At 38.7% G+C, this 24,371-nt stretch overlaps 1 protein-coding gene across 3 annotated transcripts in view; it reads left to right on the plus strand.

Moving 5' to 3' along the window:
* The window catches only part of TSHZ2 (teashirt zinc finger homeobox 2), a 223,302-nt gene that overhangs the window by 158,262 nt on the left and 40,669 nt on the right, over positions 1 to 24,371 (plus strand). The gene's annotated exons all lie outside the window — the stretch shown is intronic.

Raw genomic sequence — 24,371 nt, forward strand, 5'->3', positions numbered from 1 at the left:
TACCGGTGCTGGAAGCAGCCCTACAACAGAAAGAAGAAACCTTTGAGGTACTCCAGCCCTGAGAAGCAGGCACAGACATTTCTGCCCAGAAAAGAGTGTCTCCTTGCTGTGTTCTTTCTAAATTGGTACCTTGCTGAAAATGAAAGCATCATCATAAAATATAAAAAGGTGAGAAGCATCTAAGATGGGGAAAAATTAACCAAAAGTGACTTCAGGCAAAACTGGCAATTAAATAACTCGGGCCTCTTACAGTGGCAAAGTTTGGGCTCTGTTTATAAAAGGACCTTGGACTCATTTTTGGTGTTTTGGATTTTAGAAGGAATTTCAAAGGCGACTTGGCTGTCTCTCCACTAAAACTATCAAGCCATATAACTTGGTGGAAAGAAGCACTGTTTTCCTCGTCCAGGAGATGCATGAAAGAAAGGAAAAGTTGTGGCCCTATTGGGCAGTATAATAAAACCTGATGACTAAAAGGATACACGTAGTTATTTGATGAAATAGAGTATGCAGGAGTTGCAATACACATGTCCATCAATGAGCATGAATTGTTTTCAGGTCTTTGAAAGTATTTGAGAACTTTGCTTATGTTCATTCAAGTGTAGGTGTTTTTCAGGATCTCAGCCATTATTATTCATCTTTCTGCTAATAAAAATGGAGAGCATAGCAGGAATTAATTGCAAAAGGTGTTATGGCTCCTCTTTGGATGGTTCTGTGCGGTGTTTTGGGCAGGCTTTCTCATCTCAAGCTCCAAGCCAACAAAAAAACAGGTGGCTGTGTTGGCCTGGTACTGAGCCCTATGTAATACATCTGATGGGAAGCAGGGTTTATTAGCTTGGCACTGCACTCCCTGAATTTCAAGGGTTTTGGATAAGTTCTGGCTGGCATCCCATTGGGTCAGAGTTACCCTTCTTATATGTGCCTAAGGTAACGCGGAGGATTCAATCTTGGTCATGCTGATTTCCAAATTTCCCGTGACCCAATAGCTGTGTAGTGTGCAATGTTGCACTTGGGTTTTTTTGAAAGCGTGTTTCACTTAAGTACAGGGAAAAAAGTCGAGAGTACATTTTAAGGTGGGGCAGAAGGTTTGTGTGTGTGGCCAGAAAAAGTACTTGCAAATGGCAAAAATTGATGTTTTCCTAGCAAAGGCCAAAACCACTTAGAAATGATCTATGTCTAATATATTTGTTGTAGCCTGAGGTCATAGAGGGATGTGACTTTCAGGAAAAAAAATGGATGAAACTTGCAGTTTTGAAAACATATATTTTACTTCAGGGCATTTTCGAAGGCTTTTTTATTCTGTCTACATCCACTATTTCACTTATACTTTTCACTTCACATATATTATTCATGATGTCTATTTTAATAAGTTTTGGGTCAAGCATTGTTGTCTATTAATAGTTTGTTACAAATAACATTGCTTGGATGCAGTGTTGGAGCCTCTCTGAAACAATACGCTGTGATTATTGAGGTGCAATCCAAGTAGCAGGCAGAATTAAGTCCTTTTGTGAGGTTTGGTTTTCTTCTCCCATCTCCCAGTGTCTCTTTTTTACCCAGTTCTCCTCAAAGCCTCAGTAGCAGTTAGGTCATGTAGCTTCACCATCACAGTTCTTTGTGAGGAAGGTTCAGAAGTGAGATAAAAGAGCTGCAAAGCAGAGCTAAAGGAGCCAAAATATCTGGATTCAGTTTCTGCCCACACTGTTGAGGCAAATAAATATAAATCGGGGAGAGGTGCATCTGCAAACACACACAAAGGCACGTACCATGTGTGGGATGGAGGAGGAATTGGCGCTTGCATTGCCAGAAGGAAGTATTATCTGCAACAGGTCTCCATAAAAGCACGATTTTATTGAGCAGCCTTAGCAAACCAGGGCTCTGTCTAACATTCAGCATGTGGCAAGGGTCTATTGCGTTTATTGAAAATATCCATTTCCTTAACGGTGAGCATAGTCTGATTTACATTGCTAAATCCTGACGTTCCTTCTGCCATTTAGATATCAAAAATCACTTCTTAGCCCTAAATGCAGAGAAGTTTCTGGCAGGGAGCTGAGTGGTACAACTCATCCTGTGGCTGAGTGCCCTCCTTTCTCTTTAACCCTGGCCCAAGCCGTACACGTAGAGGACTTACTGTCCATTACATACAATGTGTTTTTCCAAGGCTGTGTGGCTAGCTTTATCTTTCTCCTTTCTCTCCCTGAGACCCTGAAACGGATGTTCAAGTTCGTATTTAATTCAGCCCGCCTTTGTAATATATTAATTTCTGAGAAAAATCTGATGAAACTGCACTGCAAAGGGACTCGGTCTGTGCAGCACGTGAGCATTATCAGGTTACATCGTTATGATCAACAATCATTTTCGTATTTAAACAAAAGAGGAAACATTTCTCTGTGTCATAAGGAATGTTTCTGCAACCACAACATCCTATTAAGACAAAATAGGGCTGGTGACAAAGTCTACTTGATTGGATCTGTGACCTGCCAATTTCTAATGAATGGAAAGAAAGAGGCTTGAGCAGTAGAGTTGAAAATCAACTAGAATTTCTCCTTTTACTGCTTGTATAAGACTGCTCTCTGTAGCTTCAGCAGTGGAATTCATTACTGGGAATAAGAACAGAGATTAGGCTAAAAGAGCTTTTCACTCACAAGACCTTATTCACAATGGACTGCTTTCACTCACTCCTTTCAGGTTTGAAGTTTTCTGACTGTGTATAGCAAGTGATATATTATTATAATAGTTTATATTACAGTAGTGGCCAAAGGCAACAGAAGCATCCATTTTGCTGCATACTTTACATACACACATTAGAAAATAATCTCTGCACAACATGTCCATAGGATTTTATTTCTCTCTGGTGTTTCTTTTCCATTTTTAAAGGCGTATCTGTTTTATGGTTGCAGTTTTGAAAACTGTTACCTCGTTGAGCAGTTCAGAGTAAGCATGAGTCAAAGGCAGCCTCTTTTTTTATAACTCAATCTTCCAAAGTCTGCTATAAATGCAAATAGCAAAGAGATGCCCCAATGTTATGATGCTGATTCGCGCATAGTATAGAAAGTGCCAGTGTAATATGTGTGAAATAGCTTTATCACAGGCCATTTTGTAAGCTCCCTTCAGAAGAGAAAGTTTCCCCAAGTAAAAATGTGTAAACTCTATGCAAAATAGAGACACTTAAAAGAAAAAGGAAAAAGAGCAAAATTAATCACAGTTGCAGTTACTGCACTTTTGTTCCTTTCAATATTTTTGCTAGACTTTATTTAGTTAAACAGAGGAACCAAGTGAAGTGCTTGTCTGTTGACTGCATTCTGTGAACCAAACTGGGAGACTTTCCTGAGCTCTGCCTTCTAGCCCTTTTTGACAAATGCTAAACTCAGTTTTAAGCTCCAATTATGATTTGCTGAGGATTAGAGCCTGATCCTTTTCTCTTGTTGCCTTCCTATAAAGGAGCTTCTCTGAATTTAGACAATTCAGTCCTAACTCTAAGTGAGAGCAAAATTGGGACATATGGTACTATATCAAAAGATCTATTGGATCTCTCAATAAAACAAACACACCTTTTGAAGTTGTTTAGCTGTTTCTAGAGCAAAGGAATAGCTTCAGAGAGAGCACTTTGACTACTGGACGAAAAGGGATCCTTTTTTCACTCTTCTCCCTGCCCTTCCACTTTCTTCTCTTTCCTCTTTTCCCTATTTGACTTTTCTTCTATTAATTTATTTCCAAAGGCACCTTTAAATTCAGGTCTACTGTAAAATCTTGTGCCAGCATAGTAATTTTGGCTAGGGGTGTCATTTTTTTTTTTGGTAGCACTTCTATATTGGTGCAACCTTTAGCATAAGTTCAGCTGTACTGAAAAAAAAAAGTTATTTTGCTGATACAGCTTATTTCATTGAGGGAGCTAGTAAAAACTTAACAGCTAAACCCACTCTTTTGGCAGGACAAGCTGCATCTGTATTAGTGGGGTTTGCTGGAGTAGCAGCATCTGTAAAATGTAGGGCTGGCCAACAATTTAATTCTCAAAAGTAGTTCTGTTGAAATGTGTTTTCTTTGAACTTATTTGGCCTCCATATGCTGAAGAAAGGATGGTTGTAGCACACTAAATTCACAAGACTGAAACAAGCCTTATAGTGATTAAACTCAACTCCCTAAACATAACTTAGGCAACTCCCCAGCTTGACTTATGTAATTTAATCTCATCTGGTAAAAAGTAGAGCTGCTCTAATGGAAAACCCCTGGCTGTGGCTCATGGTCCCTTCCGCTTTCTTTGATGATTATATTATCATGAAGATATTATTCTGATATGCTTCAATTTCCCCAAAAGTGAATTGAATATCCTGCTATGTGTCTCAGGGCTGTAGAGGTTCAGGAGCTGACTACAAGACATTTGGATGTTTTGGTACATAAGAGGATGAACAGTGTTGTCAATACCAGTTTAGGGGACTCAGGGCCAGTTTGTACTTGTGAAACTGTAGCACCACTTACTGGTTTTGCTGGAGAAATTCCAGCGGGTGAATCCAGGCAATGTTGTTTAGCTTCTATTGCCATCATAAATATGTCCCAGGAGCTGCAAAGATGTACTCCTTCCTTGCCCTGTTTACTGTAGCCCAAAGGATCAAAGATGAGGATTATAATGGTTATGTTCAAGCAGAGGAGTTGTTGATTGGGATTTATCCTTTTAAATATGTGTAAGTCATAGAAAGCTTTGCAGTCAGAAATATTGACTTTATTGATCCATGCCAAGAGCAGAAGAAACCCATGCAGGCTGAAGTGGGAAGGCTGTGCAAGATGCTTATAATAAAGATGTTATCTGATAAATAAGATATTGCTTTATTCCTGACCAAGGAAAATTAGAAATCCAGACTTTAAGTACACCAGTCAGTTCATGCCAAGTTAACTGTGGCGGCATTAGTCTTCCATGATCAATATTCAGTCTCAGGACCTTGTGTTCCTGTTTCTGGTCAAATGAGATAGCTGCACAGGTCCTGGTTCTGCATTGTTTATGGGTTTTACAAGGAGAACTTCTGAATGAATCAACTTGAGGAGCATAATGAACTATAAATGCAAAGAACATCACCTTCATCACTCAGGATAAAGTGAATGTAGTATAGGTCATGATATTGCCTTTGGAAACAGCTAAAATCCCTTGTCTGATTAGCTGAGATTGCAGAGGCTGACAAGGGAAGCAAGTGGGGTTAAAGGTGCTCAATGTAAATGGAGAGTGAGCTGTCACAAATGGGACCATCCCTTAAGATGGGTTGGAGAGTCTGAATGTATCAATTGGTGTGAGCAAACAAATAAGAAGTCCGAAAGGAAGGATAGAGTCACTGCTGCAGGCACAACAGCTACCAGGCTTCCTGAAAGATGTGCTGTAACAAGGATGCAATTTTGGGGTGGGGGAAGATATTTGTGGAGCTGTGTCTTTTGCCCTATCTGGAGCAATATCAGCTTATCAGCCCGCAGATACAAAGTAGAGAAAGGAGGGAACCATCTCAAAAACGTCTCCTGGTATTGTAGATTATTGCAGCCTTGGAAAGAAGGTCAGTTTACAACCACCCTGGCCACTATCCATTTTCTCCCTTATTGCCCACAAAGCTGTTCTGTCCAGCCAGTGTACAAAAAAAAAAAAAAGAAACCACTTATATCTGGAAATGGTCCTCTCCTTTAAAAACAAACTTCTGTGTTTTCTGCAGTACATCCTCGGTCATCCTCCTGCTTTAAACTTTTGAACCCTGTTAGCAAATGCACCATGGGCAGAGTGAGGGGGGAGTCCTTACCCCCACAGAAAAAAAAAAAAAACTGATCCAAAGAATTCTCCAGGGGACAATTGAGCACTATCAAACACAACTACAGTAATACTTTACTGTCTGCTGCAGATATTGAGCCCTCATTGCAGTAATTGTCACGGTGACAGAGCTGGGAACACTTGCTGTAATTAGGACAGTTGTTTTGTCATGTGTAACGATCTGAAGAGAAGCAAGGAAAGAGGCGAATGAGCACTAATCTGCTCTGGTGTAGTGAAGGAGAACCATACACGCACACACAAAATACTGCACGGCTGGTAATATATTGTAAATTCAGATGAGCAGGCATTTTGAGAAGGTGAAGAAATAAATGTTAAAACAATACATCTATTCAAGGGAATTTATGCTCTTTCAGGTGTCTGACTGTATCTGGAATAGCAACTGCAGATGTTTTTTTGTAGAGCTATTTTGAAGGTGATCCTGGTGCTATCTAACAAAAATCCCCCACCAAAACCATTTGTGCATGTATACATAGATTTAGGCATATGTGTAGATATGTTTTTATATATATTTTTAAGCAAATTTCTGTAGATGGCATGTATCTCTAGTATGCTGCTCCAGCAGGTCAAACATACAGCACAAAATTAGAAAGCCAGACCCTCAAGTGTGTAACTTGCTTAAAACTATCATTCAAACTTTTTTAAATTCTCTTAAGTAACCACTTCAGCCTCCTACTTTTCCTCATTTCTTGTATGGAGACTAGTATTAAAAATAAGCACTATCTTTTTTTGTTGTGCTTCTATTCTGATTCAGTAAGCCTGTGATGGCTATGGTTGAGTTTTATCTGATAACAAACACTACCCATGTATCAAAAGCTCTTGGGAAACAAGGCTTCAATTCTGGATTTGTGAGACCCAGAGCTATAGGGTATCAAATACCTTTTGGGTATTAAGGAGGCAAGCATTAAACATACAAAACAAGGCAGTAATATAGTTTTCTACAAGACTAAGATGATTTTGAAGCCCATCTCCACTTAATCAGAAATTCCCTTTCCTTCCTGTATCAATCACATAATTTACTTACCTTGAAGACTGTGGTTAACTCAAAGTGCTGCTGAGAAGTTAAAAGGGGAATCATTTTGACAACTGACCCTCATCTGATGTAAACCTGATCTCTACAATCGCTGTTGCTGTGTGAGGTGCTCTTAGATAACCGCAAGACTATTCAAACAAGAACAGCACTAACAGCAGTTAGTATTATAAATTTTGCTGATTGAAAGTTTCCCATGTAAAGCATTTTTCTGTGAGAAATTTTATTTTCAATTATTTTTTTCTGCTTTCCACAATAATTTTGACATTTTATTTCACATCTGGAAAGATTTTAAGGCAAATAACACTTACTATTTAGTGTTCTTTTTTCGTTTTATTCTAACTTCAGTATCTGTATTTTCAGCTATTTTTTAGCTTTCCAGCTCTCACATTTCAGTGAAATCTTTCTGTCAATACTGAGTTTTACCGTCTATTTCAATAGGACCAAGATTTCACTTTTAATGGTTTACTACACAAAATCATTTTTTTAAGGATCATAAATGTCCTTTAGAGATTATCAACCTGTACACTTTATTTTAAAAAGGTTACAGGGATGACTCAGGGAACAACAGACCACTTACTCTGATCTTGATTCCAGGTAAAACATAATGTTTAACCCAGAACTCTATTAACAAAGAATTAGAGGGTGAAATACAGTTAATGACAGTCAGCAGGGTTTCAAGAATTATAAATCTTGTGAAATAAACATGCTGTCTTTTGAACACTATAACATATTGGCTTGAGAAAGGTAACTGGGAGGATATAATATACCTGGATTTCTCCAGGGCATTTGTCTTAGTCCAGCTGATGTTTTGCCTCATTAGGTCTTTAAATGTGTTAGATGTTTTAAATACTGACTCACCAGTGGATCTCTCAGTGTATTGTTAATAGGAGGTACCACTGAAATGCTTCCTCTTTCAACACTGTGTTGGCTCTATAGTATTTGTACTAATGATCCAAGCAACGATGTAAAATACATTTGGTAAAGGCTGCAAGGTGAGACAGGACTTGATGGAGCAGTGAAAAAACGAGAAGTTACTACATAGGAGCAAAATGAATCTGCAGGTTAAGGGGTTTCAGTCCAACAGAATTCATTTTCATACAGTCAGATATAAGGAAAACTCTGCAGGAACAAAGAATATAGGTCATATATGTGGCTATATCTACTTGTGGCTTGGAATAGATATATAGGTAGGCAATGTCCTCAGCCAAGTTCATAGTGCAGTGCTATGGGGAAAAAACTATTCTCTATTAATAAAATTAATAATAAATTAACTAAACAAACAAAAAAGAAAGCAAATTAAACCGAAATAAAGCAAATAAAAGGAGAGGCTTTTATTCTTATGTGCAGCTTTAACTGGGTCACAGTGTGAGATGTCCCTGCTTCAAGAACATGTGGAAATATTCTAAAGAAAATTTGGAGGAGGCCGGCAGAAACTACCCGAAGGCTGGAAATCCACCCTTGTGCTGTGAAGTTTAAAGAACTTGACATATTCAGCTTATCAAAAATACTGAGAAATGCTTTGATTGCTGTGCGTAGGCATCTCTACATGAGAGCCAGCTTCTTAGTCTAGCTGAGAAAGCATATTTAGCTGGATATTTATATTGATCAAATTTAGCAGTAAAATAATAACATTATATTAAAATAAGATGCAGTTCCTAGTTGTGAAGGTGATGGAAGCTCACAACAGTTTCTCAAGTGCACTCCTGAGTGCATTCTTTTCTTCAGAACAGGATTAACTGCCCTTTTAAGGCATATATATAAAATCAAGCTAGATTGTAGGGAAATTTTATTGCAAAGCCAGAGTTTAGAAGTGCGTTATTGGCTGTACTTATGTATGGGTGCATATCTGAGGGGGCATTTGCATGTTTGTACGTGACAAAACAACTCAACTCATTAATATGAACATTAATTAGTGTGTTTGTGTCATATAAGGATATTAAAGGATGAGATTAGGTGATTTGTTCAACTAGGCAACCAAATAATTCTGTATTTTTTCAATCTGTATAATGCCCTTTTATTATCTTTAAACTAGCTCAGTAAGTGAATACGCCAGTATTTAGTCTCTTGTCAGTTACTTAACTAGTTTTTCTATTTGGTGTTGAGCATTTTTTTCATTAATTTGAAAATTATTTTAATTCCTTTGGTCCTTTATTAAAAAAAATGCTTAGGATTTCCAATGAAAATATTTTGTTTCTCAGAGAACGTATTTTTTTTCTCAACACTAGTCTCTTGAGATTTGAATGTTCGAGGCCTTTTCATGAAAAGTAAAAACTTCTACAGCAAACAGATACCTTTCTACTGAAAGATTGCCTAGTTAAAAATCTAATTTCCACTCTAAAAGAAAAAAGAAAGAAGTTTTCAAACAAGAAAAACAATCAAGACAGCTCCAGTGTCCTGCATCAGTATCCAAATCTTGCCAGCACTTCTGTAAGAGAAGGGATTGACAAAATAATTAATTAACAGGAATGTTCTCCTCACAGAGGGAATTGAATAGCTGCATGAGAAACTTTAAAGCCTCTTTTGTGTATCCAAACAGAAACATGGCTCAAAGAAACAAGCATCTACAGTGGTTCAGGGTGCCGTGAACTCTGGGCTATTTGTAGACTGGCATTGAGAGAAGTTGCTCTTGATTTCAGAGAACATCCTAATACACCAGCAGACTGGAGACTGGGGGGACTGGCGAGGGAGAAAATACTGCAAAAGGTTTGCCTGGCAACAAAGGCATAGCAATTTGCTCTGGCCTTGTTGTGAAAAGAAGTTGCTTTTGTGAGTAGAGAGACATGTGATAATGTAGCATGAAAGCGCCGCAGAAGTAATTGTTCTTCTGAACTCTGCTCTGGTCTGCTCCGACTTGCTGTGGTCAAGGTCTGAAATGAGAAGATCTATTCCAAGTCTTGCATTTAATAAAGCAGCTTAAGAGACTTCCTTCCCTACAATAATATCCTTTACCTGCATCCACAATTACTGCAGTTGTGCTGAGGCCTTTGGATTTTTGCACTGATAAAGGAAAATGCAGCAGAGGGGAGGCTGGCTTTGACCAAGAACCTGCTTTGTGAATGTTAAGACAATTATTTTGGTGAATCCAATTGGGTGCAACTGATAAATGTCATCCATGGCTCTGTTTGCCAACTGGATTCAGCATCAACATTTATTCTCAGTACCATGCTACATTTTGGCACGTCTTCAGTTGTGGTGTCTGTGCCGTACTAGAAACCTAACAATTGTTTTTTATGCTTTTTTTATCAGTTTCCTCTGTGCATTTAAGTGTGATAGAGGGTCCACAGCATTTACCAGTCACCTGCGGCTACTCTGATCCTTGCCTGAAAAATATTTATGCCAACATTCCCACTCAGACTGTTACCCACTGCCCTCCTTGCTGCTTGTCCACTGTGCAGTTTGTCATTATGCTAGATTATGAGCTCTTTGGGATAAGAAATGTCTTCAGATCACTCGTCGATTTTCAATTTCCAGGGTGTTTTTGCTGCTGAGAGGGGTAGCAGTTGGGTTTTGCCGTGCGTGCCGTTCCTGCCAGGTGCATTTGTCACCCACCCACCAGGGTGATAGGTGGGTTTGGCAATTAGCAGCCTAGGGATTGTTAAGAAGCAGTGGATTTTCCTTAAACTCTGATTAACCAATTATGTTTGTTCTGATTTAAATTCTTCTGTCATATATTTCATCACAGGACAGAGCACTTTACTGAATTTAAAGAGGCCTGCCACAGTTGTGTAAATGAATGAGATGTTTTCTTAAAATAACTATTCATACATGTAAATCTCTCTCTGGATCTTCTAAACACTTTGCATCTCTCCCTCTAACTCATGCAGTGGCATCTCTCTCTGTCATGCACGTCACATATAACCAGATTGTAAAATCCAAAGAGCAGAGGGCATGTCTCTCTTCCTTTTGTACAATGCCATGTAGTGGCTGGATGGATGAGGAGGAGATAATATTTTTCTTCCACGGACACAACAAATTAAAAAGACTTCTCCCTGACAGAAATTAAATATGAGACATTGTTTATTTTGAAAGAGTCAAGTTAGTATTTATCTGAAATTGGGTTTAGAAAATCAATTTTATTTAAAAAAAAATACGGTTTCAGCCCAAACAAATATTGTCATACAATAACATTACTGGAAGTGTCTGATTTTCAATTTCTGTTTAGCAGTATGGTTTCAATGTAGTTTCGGAGGAAAAAAAAACCTGCAGTTGTTAAAATCATAATGAAAGAAAACTTGTAATATGAAACAAAACATTAAATTCACATGGCATTTCCTATGCACTTTTAAATGACAAATACAAATTTTCATTGATATTTTTATTTATGTTTTAGAGATTAAAAAATGAAGGAAAAAATACGTCTAGAAGCAACAATAAAATGTTCCAAGTTAATTTCTAAGTTAACAGTAAGAGGTATGAACATTTGTAACTGTAAGGTGGTAAATTGTTCATGCAACAAAACAAAACAGCTGCTAAGAAAACCTAATTTCCATACCTTTCACTTATCTCCTTTTAGTATGGAAAGTGTTTTCCATATTGTCTGGCTTTCAAACTTATTTTCCTGAGTTGGGAATAAAGTAAATTAACCTGTACAAAGCAAATGCTCTGATACAGTTTACTGCTATCTACTTCAAGCTTCCAAGTGAGGCATCTGTGGATAGATATTTAGCTTTGTGCTTTTCATGGAAATCATTAGATGGCTTGTGAGGGAAGACAAATGGCACGTCGGGGCTCCCAGGAAGCTAACAGGTCCCTGTAAGTGACAGTGTCCATCGTTGTGCTTGGCACAAAGAAGAGTTATTGCGTGCCACAGTGAAATACAGCAGGCAGAAGCAGTAGCTCTTGCTTTTCTTCATCGGAGAAGGGTAAGAATGGATTGGAAGACTTGGAATAAAAGTTTTTAGGATGGATACTGGGATCGCTGCACCCTTGCCACCCATGGGATGGACTGGGCTGATCTGACCCTGGAGGCTGGCACCAGGCTGGCACCACAGGAGACGGCTTGCAGCTACTGACCCTGACCACAGAGAAATACCTGACAAAATTATGATTCTCTGCTCTCATAATGCAGCCAGTGCTCCAACCTGCATTTGTGTGGCCACTACACCTCAAGATACAAATGACCCATCTCTTGCTTGCAAAAACTATCCATTAACGTATCATCCTTCACTGGGGTAGGTGGCAGCTTTGCGCTTAATTCTACCTTTTCATCAGAAAGGAACTCTAATTCCAGTGTGCATTAAAGGAAAATGCTGATTTTTGAGGGATCATGGTAGAAACTTATTTTAGCTTTGTATTTTTCCTCCTATCATGAAGGAAAGTAGAAATAAATGAGCTTGATTCACCATTCAATTATGTTAATTTATAGCCCTGTAACCCCGGCAGTCATACTGACATATAAATGATGAATCAGAGCATGTGATCAGATCCTTATTACTACAAAAGAAGCATTAAGCCAAGGGTGAGTGAAAATTTTGGTGACCAGTACCGTACATATAGAAAAATGCAGTTTACCCACAGACCCCAGAAAGTATTCTGTCATAGCGCTTAATTATGATGTTTTCTGGAATTGACACTAAATTCTCATTTTGAAGGAAAGTTTTTAGCTATTTGAACTTAACCTATACATTTAGTTTCAAGACAAGCAGCACAATTCATAGAAATTAAAGTGGATGCTGTTTCTTTTTCATTTTCATGAGCTTAACTTTTATTTCTTTTTGAGTCTAAAACGCATGGTAATGATAATAATTTTTACACTGAATGAAGCATGTGCATAGCTCTACTTGGATCATATTTATTCCAGAACTCATATCAATCTTCAGTGAAACTGTATCATGACTAGATTTGGCCTGTAATTATTAAACTGTTAAGCCCAGCCACATAAAGGAAAGTGAGAAATGCTATTACCAGGTAGCTGTCATTAGGGCAGAGTCAATTTTCTGTCTCATGCCATGAATTTTCTTTAGGTTTTTATAAATATTAAGGTGCTTGTGGGGAAGGCGGAGTGAGGCGAGGTCAGAGGTGAACAGAGAAAATGCCTTGTTGCTCAGAGCTCCACAAGCAGAGGCATCTCCCCCGCATACAGTAGCAATGTACATGTTAGATCACTGATGATGTAAGAAATTCATTATATTGATGTAGTTTGTCTTTGTAGTCTCAAAGTGGGCATCGGTGCTGCTGCTCAGGAGCTGAGAGAGGGCTCTGCGCACACACAGTGCTGTGTTCGAGAGGACTAAATTCCTTGTCAGTTCGTCTTTAGTCCTCTTGTCTCTGAGCTAGTGAGCAGAACTAACATAATCTTAAAGCTTGTTTGCTCTGGGACTTGAGTTTTTCTTTCAAATGATAAAAATCTCTTTTTTCTAGCTCCAGTGAAAACAGATTTCAGAAAGTTGTAAGGCCAGCCAAGTGTGCTGAAGTAGACTCTGGCTCCTACTCACTTGCTGGCATTTTTTGACTATATTGGAACCTGTTATATTAAAATGGAGCCCTGAGGGCATTGGAAGCTGCAGTATGTATCTTTGGGGAGGAGATTTGGCAACTCTGAATTCTCAGATAGGATTTACAAAAGCTGCAATAAACCAAAGAAAAGCTTATTAGAAACATGCTGATTTTTTTCTTGTTCACATTAACGTGTTTCTCAGTCTTATGGTGCTTCCAATATCATCAGTAAACTGAAGTTTGTAGCCAGGGAGAGAAACAAATAGCCAAGGGACAGGTTAGACATGGAAATGTCAGCCTACAACATGTGACTGTTTCTACAAATACTCAAGCGCGACACAACTGCGTGTTTTGTGTCTGTATCAATAACTGCACGTGTTTGCACACCCATTTCCATGTGCTGCATACTGTGGACACAGCATCTTTGCCAAATTTACTTCATACAACACACTTTCCTGTTGAGCAGTATTTTGGGCTGCACATCTCATTAGATTCAGGTTATTGTTCTATAACTAGGAGACATTGCAACACGGCAATTTTCACCACATCCTTATAAATAACAAAAAGAAAGGTGAGAGGTGCCTGAAAGTAAATTTACACATTCAAAGTGAGGGGTTTTGGTTTTTTTTTAATATCCCAAGTGGCTTAAAACTGAAGTCTTGGGTATTGATGCACAGCTTGTAGACTTCTTTTGTTCTGGACAGGTTGGTTTTTTTGTCCCTGTTGCTCTCGGTGTCAGTAGGACAACACACACTTGCTGCGTGGTGGAAATAAAGGTGCAAGAGAGGATGGGAACTTCTCGGAGCCACATAGCTGATCCTAAACAACTGTCTCAGTGCAGAAGGGCTCTATAAGCTGCTACCTTTTCCTTTCAGAGTCAGTGGGCACATAGTGTCAAAGCTACTGGGTTTGATATCCTCAGTTTAGGCAAGTCAATACAAGTGAGGTGATTGTTAGAAAGCGCGATTGTCTGTAAGTCTGTCCCCCACCCATGGGCGCCAGGAGAGCACAGGAGGCTAAAACCAAGTCACCAAAAGTTGGCAGTTTTTCTCACATTTCTAGAAAGTATGTAATTTTTCTTAATCCTCCCTGAACTTAATATCCAATAGTGCATCTAATAAAGCCTATAAGTAGTATTTTATGAAGCTACAGTACCCTCCCAAGCTCACCAGGGATCATTTTTCTCTTTGAAAAACAGCTCTTCATTAGGAATCAAAGATGTTTGATATACAAAATAATTTCCCAAATTAGGGTTTGTCAAATGTAGGTTTTCAAATCTCTCCACTTTTTCCCCCTCCTTCTTTCTCTTGCATTCCCCTTAGTTTGATTATATCTTGCAACCAGAGGCAAAATAAAATTGTTCCACCCTTTCCCCTCCTTCCATCCCTCCCTCAACCTTTCCTTATCTACCCCCTATTCCCAACAGTAGCTGAGCCACATGGCTCCCCCACCAGAGCGGTACCCCTAGGGCAGCCACGTCATCCTAAGCACATCCAGCAAAGGATTCATTAAATCTCAGCTACCTTTGCAGCACCTGCTGGACACCCAGGGCTCCTGTCAGGGCAGGGAGGCTGGTAGGGGAGCTGAGGGAGAGGGGGATGCGGATGACTCTCCCTCCTCCAAGTGCCAGCAAACAGTTAACGGTTTAATACTTTACAAAAAAGTCAAGACAGACTTGTGATTCTTGATGTTAATGAAGGTGTCACACATTGTCTAGAGAAAGTTGTGCCTGGCAATCTTCCTTTTTTCGGATGCCTACACCACTGACATTTCATCTCGCATTCAAAGAGCACTACCTTAATGAAATGCATAATTAACATATTCTAATTGTGCTGAGCGCTGTGATGATTTTGACAGAACTCACTTTCCATGTCTAATTTGATGCTAATTTAATCTGTTCCTCTCCCGCTGACATGACCTTTCTTGATTGAGTTTCACTGAGGAAATTTTTTGATGGATTGATTTATCAGCATTGCGGAGACAACAAAGGCTCAGGGTGCATGACAGAAAACGGAGCGGGAATGGCCCTCCAACGCCTGCATGCTCTGAACTTTCTGGCTGCAATGTCCTCTTTGCAGAGCCTGCTTGTCTGATCTACTGATGGAATTCAAGAAATGTGACATCTGTGTGTAGGTTTGATCTCTGCGATAAATACTGTAAATATCTTATTGTGCTTGTGAATCCCCTGGAAGGGAAACTTCTCCCTTTGCTGCTCGTGTTCTGTAAGAAGGGGCGCGGGCCACTGAATAGCAGAGCAGTGCCAGCAAGGGCAGGTTCTCGCTACGCTTCTGCCCTCTGGCAAGCACCCGGGGTTTTTGGACCTGTTTTAATTAACCTGGTCGTTACATCAGCAAAATGAAAAGCGCAGTGAAATGGGATTGTAAGATATATCACAAAATGCAATGTACTTCTTGAGTTGCTTCGTCAAACTTTCTCTATTACTTACTTATAGATGTGTGTGTTTGATATCCAGTATGTGCATTTTATAACATACACACATATCAGTATAGATATATATAAATAATTCATGGATTGTGCATGTATGACTCTACCCTCATTCAAGCATTGTAGGAAAGGTTTAATAATCCTCCTAATGGTGTGAAATACATTAGCTACATCTCGCAATGCAGAACAGGAGCGTGTGCCTGTGGGAACACACAGGCATGCAGTAAATCTCATAGGGAAATAGTGAGTTTTTCAATTGCTCCTCAAAACTTCTGTATCAGGTGACCCGTATCTATTGTTTGATGTGACAGCTTCTTCCTACTCTCATAATATACCTAGCTTATTATACAGGGTTCTATATGAGAAAAAATAAAGTCCTTCCTGACCCTCACAGTGATCTCGTATAGCCTGAAGCATGGGATTTGAGTTATTTTTGCATGTTACAATACAACTGTTGCTGGTCATAAACTTAGAGTTCCTTGTACTGCAGTAGCATGTGCATTTTTGCTGCTTTGGGAAAAGCAGAGATAGCATCTCACTTTAGAGATCATAGTAATATTTAATTGGCAACATTGTTGAAATGAACATTATAAACACCAGTCACATACATTCTTAATCTTTATTTTTTATTTTAATGTTTCATCTTGCTGCAGGTTTCTTTTAAGGAGTTAAGACATGCATGTTCACTTTCTTTAGGAGTTGATGGAATAGTTTAGTTTTAAAACGAACTTTTTGATAAAAGTCCCATGTCATTTCGTATCAGCATTTAAGCTATGTTGAGCAAACAATAGATGCTTAAGGAGAAAGGGAAAACAAGTCCAGAAAGCAGAGCGAGCTGGCGATTCTCACAGCCAGGGCTGTGACCCGTGTATATACTGAACTGGCATGTCAACACGTGGCCTGATGGGTTTTTGTTTAGTCCGTGATCTGAGAAATGGGTTCAAGAAGGGCTCATATTCAATGAGATCTGCAGAAAGGCACAAAGGCAGACTTGAAAAGTACTGTAGCAGCAGGCATGGGTTAGTGGTTAAAACACGCAGCTAGCACCAAATGGTTCTCTCTGGGAGCGGGCTGGGTCCACCCAGCACCCTGGCGCTCCGCGTTCCAGCCCGCAGCCCCGCACCCTGCTACCCACACGCATGCTGAAGGCGAGCGAAGAAGAATGCGTGACCCTCATCCCTCTTCTCCTAGACAAATTGAAGGCTGAACCCTAACCTGTTCAAACTCTAACTGGATTTATTGCTGCTAAGGAATCACATCCATCTACGCTGGGCCTGAATCTGATTCTCAAGTGGATGGGGTTCATTCATTTATCTATTGAAAAGGAAACTCATTTTGCAATAAAGTTTTTCCTGTCTTGACTTCAGTTCTTTGCTGGAGGAAGAGCCGGTGCCGATTAACTCGCAGATCGGCACTTGTGTATAGATTCTGGCTAAGTCTGCTGGGCAGCTGCATACCAAAATGTGTAAACCACATTATAGCTGTGAAACTATGAGTCATTCAGTGTTATTTACCATTGATACTGGCAGGCAGCCTGATCTGTTACTGTAATTATGTCTCTGTCTCTACCAGTGAGATCAAAAGTACAGAAATTCCAAGTAATAGGAATACAACTATATTAGCAGGGTGAAACTCCGAGCATCTGGATCGGAGAAAAAGATATTGAGTGCACAGTGTTGCAAAAGATCAAAGAGGCAACTAAATCTAATAAAACAGTAATAATTGGTAAGCTCACTTCCAACATATGGAACATCAGAATTTGGTATTAAAATGTTATTTCTCAAGAACTTTAAGAAATTGGAGCAGATAGTTTGAGGACATGCAAGACTTGTGTGTGTTCTGCTCTAGGCTCAGTATATATGAAAAGAAATCAGATACCTTCATCTGTGTTTAGGAGAGCCATTTAAGAGCAATTTTTAAAAAATTAAAAACAAAAAAAAGCTGAAGTCATCCTAAAGAAATCTTACTTGGATATTTTCATTCGTGGTCACCAGGGTGCTTCTGGTTATTTTACTGATGATACCATTTGGAAAGGAGGGGAATGGAATTGAGCTTGCAGCCATGCCTGTTCATCAAATGCTCTTTTTCATTAGAACAGTTCGCTTCAATAAAATCCTGGGCACTTTTGATAAGACAGTATTCAAAGAACAAAGCTGTTAGGAAATGACTCGCTCATAAGTTCCAGCAATAATTTTTGGCCTTAGAATATTACTTGGTGTTTTTCATTGTCAGTCGAAAATGAAAACATAGCATTTCAATTGTAACCCATTAGGAATGTAGCAAGGCTCGCTGTTCTGTGCAGTTGATCTACAAATTGCACCAGAATACTTCTGTGAACTTCTGATCTGCCAGTACTCGTGCGGGGAAAAACCAACAACATTCCAAGAAAGTGCCCATTTGTTTGAATGACTGAATATTCAAGAAGGTTTTTCCTTATCAAGGTTTCTACAGAAGGAAAGTGAAAATTAGTAAAATGCGTTTCACATAAATAGAACTTGACTACTGTATGAAAGCTTTTAGCACTGAATGCTTTGCAGATGGATGCCTCTTCTTGCAAAATGACTGAGGACAGGAATGTTTGGAACATGGAAAGGAAAAATTTAAGGTATCAATATAGATAGATACAGCTAATCGTTTTGTTGTAACTGCATCCATATTTTGGTATCGCCATTGTTCAGATTTGTTTCTGCTGGAACTATAAAAGTTATGATATATCTGTGGAAAGTTTATTTAGTATTTAGGCCTTGCACATATGGTTTGTGAGAGAACAAGTTTGGAAAGACACACTGGTAGCTAGATAAAAAGTTGGTTAAAATAGAAAAAGAAACGTGGCATCTTTTTCAAAGGACCACGGTGCTATTTGCATTAATACTTAGTATTGTCTATTTTTTGATCAGCTCTCCGACATCTTAGGAATGATGGTTATGAGTCATATAACCTCAATTCTTGTTCTAAGAGAACATCATAGAAAATTTTTCTACAATAGCCTTAAGGGATATATGGTAAAGCATAGTTTGTGGATTCATTACAGGAGAGTGGCCTCCCATCAGGTGATGGGTTTATCAAATATTAAAGAACTTTCTATTCTTTTTTCCAAAATTGAAAAAGCATCTGGGAAAACCATTTTGGCCTTGAATCTGTTCAGGTCTGCCCTTTGTTTTAGACTATTTTGAAGGATTAATTCACAGCTCTTTATTCATGTCAAAAAAAAGGACGCTAGTAAGATAGGATTGTGTCAGCTGCGTATTTGGACTTAAATTAAGAATTCAACCCCACATCTATAAAAATGAGCTGTATACGTACATTCCCCATAGCCCCTGAACTTCAAAAGCAAAGGGAGCAGCTGTCCATATCTGTGATTGTTATCACTATACTCAAGAATTACCACCTTTGAAAAACCCACAACCATATATATGTGTGTATTTATATATAAAATATAATATATATTAAATTCCACTCCTAGCTATGGATCAACAGCAAAACAAACAAACAAACAAAAACTTACAGCACTGAAATATCTGAAGCGAGTCTTTTTTTCTGAGGAAATATTGAGGTGCTGAACAACATTTGATCACTTGCAACCCTTTCAACTGACGTTCTATTATTCACATGTCTCTTTCATTATGCAACAGATGGTGAGTCCTGTCGCTGATTTTTTTCTTCAGATTCACAAAACTTCAATGGATTTTAATATGACCCTAAAAATGAGTAGAAAAAGAAAATGCTTGTTAAGGTTTATCTTTGATAATAATCCATTGACAGAGAATAGCAGCTGACCTCCTATAAAGCAAAAAAAAGACACATTTGCCTTATTTTATGAAGAGCATTTGTCTAAAACATTTGACTGAGCTGCAGAATGTGGCCTTCAGCTGAAATGAAAGATGGTCCTTCTGTTGCTACACAAAGCCATATTTGCTGCTGCAAAGTGCAAAAGGATAGGCTGACAAATTGATAGTATGTCAGGATTGTAACAAACTTGTGTTCATCTTCACAAACATCTGCATATTTGTGAAGATTCAGAATGAGAAATATTTCATTTAGAGGCTTCATTTGGCAAATGGAAGATAGTCATCATGCTGAGGTCTAGACATTGTTAGAAATCTCTTTAAATACAATCCCTCTGTCTGCTTTCTGGTCACTTATTAATAGACAGTTCACAGCGCTAAAAGACTGGGAGGGAGTCTTAGAGCAATTAAAAGCTATGCTCCATATGCTTTTGATGTTTTTTTATCTCAGCCTAGACTAACTAGATCCTGAATTATTATGCCATGAGTTATTAGATCAGTTAGTTTGCCATAGTAAGTAAAATAACAATAACATTTATACACTACACCTCCTACCTTTTAAAGTCATTTTAGATTTGGAAGTCATTTTCAAAAATGAGGTTTGGTCTGGCAAACATTTGCATATCTGATTAACTTCAAGCACACAAACATTCATCTTATAGATGGGCAAGCGGGTCTTCAGCTAGTCATGTCAGGAGATGTACTGCTGCAACATGTCTAATTTTGGGGTGAATAACACCATGAGATTCTTTTAGGGCCAGATGGGAGTCATCCATGCCTTCTGACCTCTAGGAAGTTAATCTAGGTCCTTGACTTGGAGTCTAGGCTCTCTCTGCAATTAGGAGAGCAAGGTACAAACCTTCAGTGGGATATGCAGACCACTTCAGTTAAGTACCAGCTTTTCTCCTTTAGATCTAAAGGAAACCTGAACTGCTAAACCTGAACGAGGTGTATCTGGAGTAATTTTAGTATTTAGATTCAGTCTGTAGAAAGATTATAGTTAAGATTTGAGAATTTTGATAATTATTTTGTTGAATATTGCCATTAATATTATTAATAATACAGACTATCTGTAAATAATTTCCTCTTTTGCACCTCATTTTCTGTGAAGATAATAGTTGCAGGAGGAGTTCAATAACTGATCAAGTTTGGGTTCGTGTCCTGTGAAAAAGATGCATTCACATACTCAGATTGAGCTGTTTGTTTGACTTTTAAATCAAATTCCTGCATGGATCAAGCAAACATAAGATATGAATGTGTTTTTTTTAAAACTTGGTTTAAGGCATTAGCTAATTGATATCACAAGATCATACATCTGTAGTAAAGAAAAGTTGAGAGACCACGTTCTCTGCTGCTATAAGCCAGCATAAAGCTTCTCCATTTTACCCAGCTGAGAATCTCATATATATTTGGCAGGACTGGCTCTTTAGACACTATTATAAGGTGGTCTTTCACATTTTTGCATAAAGTCTTTCAGGCTCTGCCTCTTTGAGTTAGGGAAGCACAAAGGAATCAACATGAGTCTAACTAAACAAAAAAATCAGCCCCAGTGCCTGCTTCTTGCCAAGAACAGTGCCCCAGAACTAGAGCACTGCTGTGTTTACTGGCCCTTTCATAACACTGTCAGTATCGAAGAGTTGGTAAATAGAGAACTCATCCAGGAGGCTGTCAAATTCTTCTGCACTGCTGCACACCCCAAGATGATATGCTAACTCCTCTACCATTTTGCCAGTAAGCCTGAGTTTAGAGGCTGGGTCAAGAACGAATGACACTTTTCCAGTAGGCTGTCCTTCAGGGGAAATGATTTTATCTTCTTATTTTTTCTCAGTACTGACATGAAAAGGGAGCTATTTGATGCTTTGAATAGAGAACAGCTATGTACTCATTAAGTACCCCTAGGTTTCTTCATATCATCACCTCCAACCCGTTGCTAGTTCTCAATCACACTTTAATATTTCTGCTTCATACATCTTAAGCAGTTTGCAAACATTCCTGAACCAAGCCAGTGTTAGAGTAGCCTTCTAGAAAGCTTGCAAAACAAAACAGTCCTTGCCCTAACGAGCTTTGAGTCCAAACAGCAAGGCAGAGAGAGAGTGGGCAGCAATACAGGAGACGGAGTGATTTGCCAGGGGCGTGCTAGAAATCAGTCATGGGATGAAGAACAGACCCTGAATCTCTGTTGTCATAGGCAGACGCTTGGTCCCCAGACCACAAGGCTTCCTTAGCAGCTGGTGCTCCTTGTTTTGAAGATTGCTGTTGGACTGAAACTACAATTTCATTTCAAAGAACGCGTATAGAAGAGGCATGTTTAAATTTTATCCTGTAACTATTGGCAAATTAGATCCAAATGACAAGTCAGGTTTTGTACTCTCAGTGTCTGGGTCGGTGCCTGTATAAAATAAATGGAGAATTTTTGTCGTATTACAAGAAAACCTTTCATATCCTTTAATATAGGAATACTAGAATTCTGGTAGGTGTTGTGCTGTGTTCAGGCAGTTACTTGATCAGTTGACAGTTTTGGGGTGTGATGTCTAGTGATTGACACTGTCAAGCTGCTGGGGAGTTCAACAGATTTTGAAATGGATTGTGTGGCAAAAAAGTGCATAAAGGACTGTTTCACTTTCCTGTTCCAAGTTTGCTCACTGCTTCTCTTATCCTGCTTGTCAGGGAAAGTAGTGATGTACAGCATGAGTGACTGTGAATCATTTCCACCCATTCTGGAAACAAAACAAAAAAAAAGAAAAAGAGGGACATGTATTGCAGCAGCCCAGGTGAATTTGACATTCCTGCAGATGTGCAATAACATAATCTGCTTCTTTTCCCGAGTTCCTCTACTACAGTAGGCTTTGTTGGCATGATTAGCCTCCTTGGTAGCATCCTCCAGAGGGAATTCTACAGAGATGAAATACAAAAACTGCTTTAAAATGATAAGTCACAAATAGGATCTGCCACAAGGCATTATAAACAAAACTAGACACAAGAGACTCATAAAAAAATTAAAGTCTAAAGTAGCAGAGAAAAACCCAGATCTTCCTGACTACAATCTCATTTGCACACCTGATTTGTTTGCACAGCTTCCAGGATAGAACAAGCACAAAGGCAATATAAAAAACAGTCAAATGGCCAACACAACGGCCATTGATTCAGGCATTAATTTAGCACAATTTTCATAGCCACTAACATGGGTGTTATATGCATCTCTGTTTTGCAACATTTGTAGTTGTTCTGCATGTGTGTGTTACTTAAAATTTGGTCTTAACAGCCCTTGTAGCAAAAAGGAAGGCACTGGGAGGAAGGAGAATAATTGAGGAAAGCATTTTCTGAAGTTTTAAGGATTGCAATTCCCTAACTACTACTGTCATCTGGATAAAACTAATCAATGTATTGAATACGTTACCAATAACCCTAACATATGAGTGATATAGTTCTCCTGACACATTCATTTCACAACACTGTAAACAGACTTCTGACCTACAAATGTAAAATGATATTTCAGCATATGTGGATTCTTTTCAGATTTCTTACCATATTCTTAAGTCTTCTTTTGGATCTTGAAAGTTTTTTTAATTTTTTAATCTTGTTCATCTTTCTGGCCTTCCTTAAAGCAAACAAATCTGTTATTATTTCTTTATAACAGTAAATTTAGCATAAGGAGGTCCTTTCATTCCCATTTCCTCTCCTATATCTCCGTCTTCTGAAAACTCCATTATCTTGAGGACAACTTAATCCAAGTTAATACATATATTAGCCTGGACAAACCGAATACTTTAATATTCCTAACTATTTTTAGGAGTAAATCTTTCAGATAAATTCTTCACCATTTTCATTGCTCAAAAAAACTTACAATCCCTCGCTCCTCTCCTTTTCAACTACAAAATATTTAAAAGTGTGTTCCCCAGGTTTTAACCTCATCTGACTTACCACTTATCTCTCTATTCAAGAGGTGTCATTCATTGTGTCTCCCAAATTATAGATATTCTGCAGCCCCAGTCTGTACACTTCTACTCTGATGGAAATCATTTACAACTGAGTGGTGTTTATACCAAAGGAATGAATCCTGCTGCTTTTCATTTTCATGCCTGCCATTGCCATTTCCCTGTTCCTTGAAAAAAATAACAAATGGGGTGATTGGAAGTGCGAAGCCTGCCCACACAATGCCAGCCACAAATAGCTCATGTGACTGCAATAAAGCTGGTTGAGATGTGAGGGTCTATTTCCTGATATTAGAGGACAAAGTTGGTCCATGGGTAGTTCTGACTGGTCACGATTGATTTCACAGTAATGAAAAGCAGGTGAATTGCCAGTAGAAGAGCATCAATGTGCTGAGCAACTCAAGTGAGTTGTAATCCCAAAGGTCTCGCAGACATTAGTGACTTCAGCTTCATATTCAACCAGTTCAAATGGGAGTGTCATGACAGGAGTTAAAGATTATAAGCTTAAGTGTGAGGTTCTTATTCCATTTTAAATTCCAGTTCTGGATGCAAACCTTGGCTAGTCAAATGAGTGTCTTAGCTGCTGTTCAGCCTTGGATCTTGAATCCCTTTTTTGACTGTACCTGTGCAGTCAAATCCATAATTTGTTTCTCATCAGTGTGAGAAACCATTAAAAAACTCATGGTGGGGACATAAAGAGAAAAAAACACTACAAAAGCTAAAATGGCCCATTAGTTATATTTGGGAGGGTCACACTCAACACTATCCAGTCCTCTGATTTAGGCAGAGTAAGATCTGAACCTTGGTCTGTTATATGTTTAATGTGCACTCTAAGCAGTCAGCTCACTGGTGGTCTCTGGACTGTACTTTTGTTTGACCTGAAAACTGCTAATTGCAATAAATGTGTCATCAAGATGCCATAGACGCATTTCCAAAAAATAGAAATAGTGGGT

This window comes from Phaenicophaeus curvirostris, chromosome 18, assembly GCF_032191515.1.
Source record: "Phaenicophaeus curvirostris isolate KB17595 chromosome 18, BPBGC_Pcur_1.0, whole genome shotgun sequence".
NCBI lineage: Eukaryota > Metazoa > Chordata > Aves > Cuculiformes > Cuculidae > Phaenicophaeus > Phaenicophaeus curvirostris.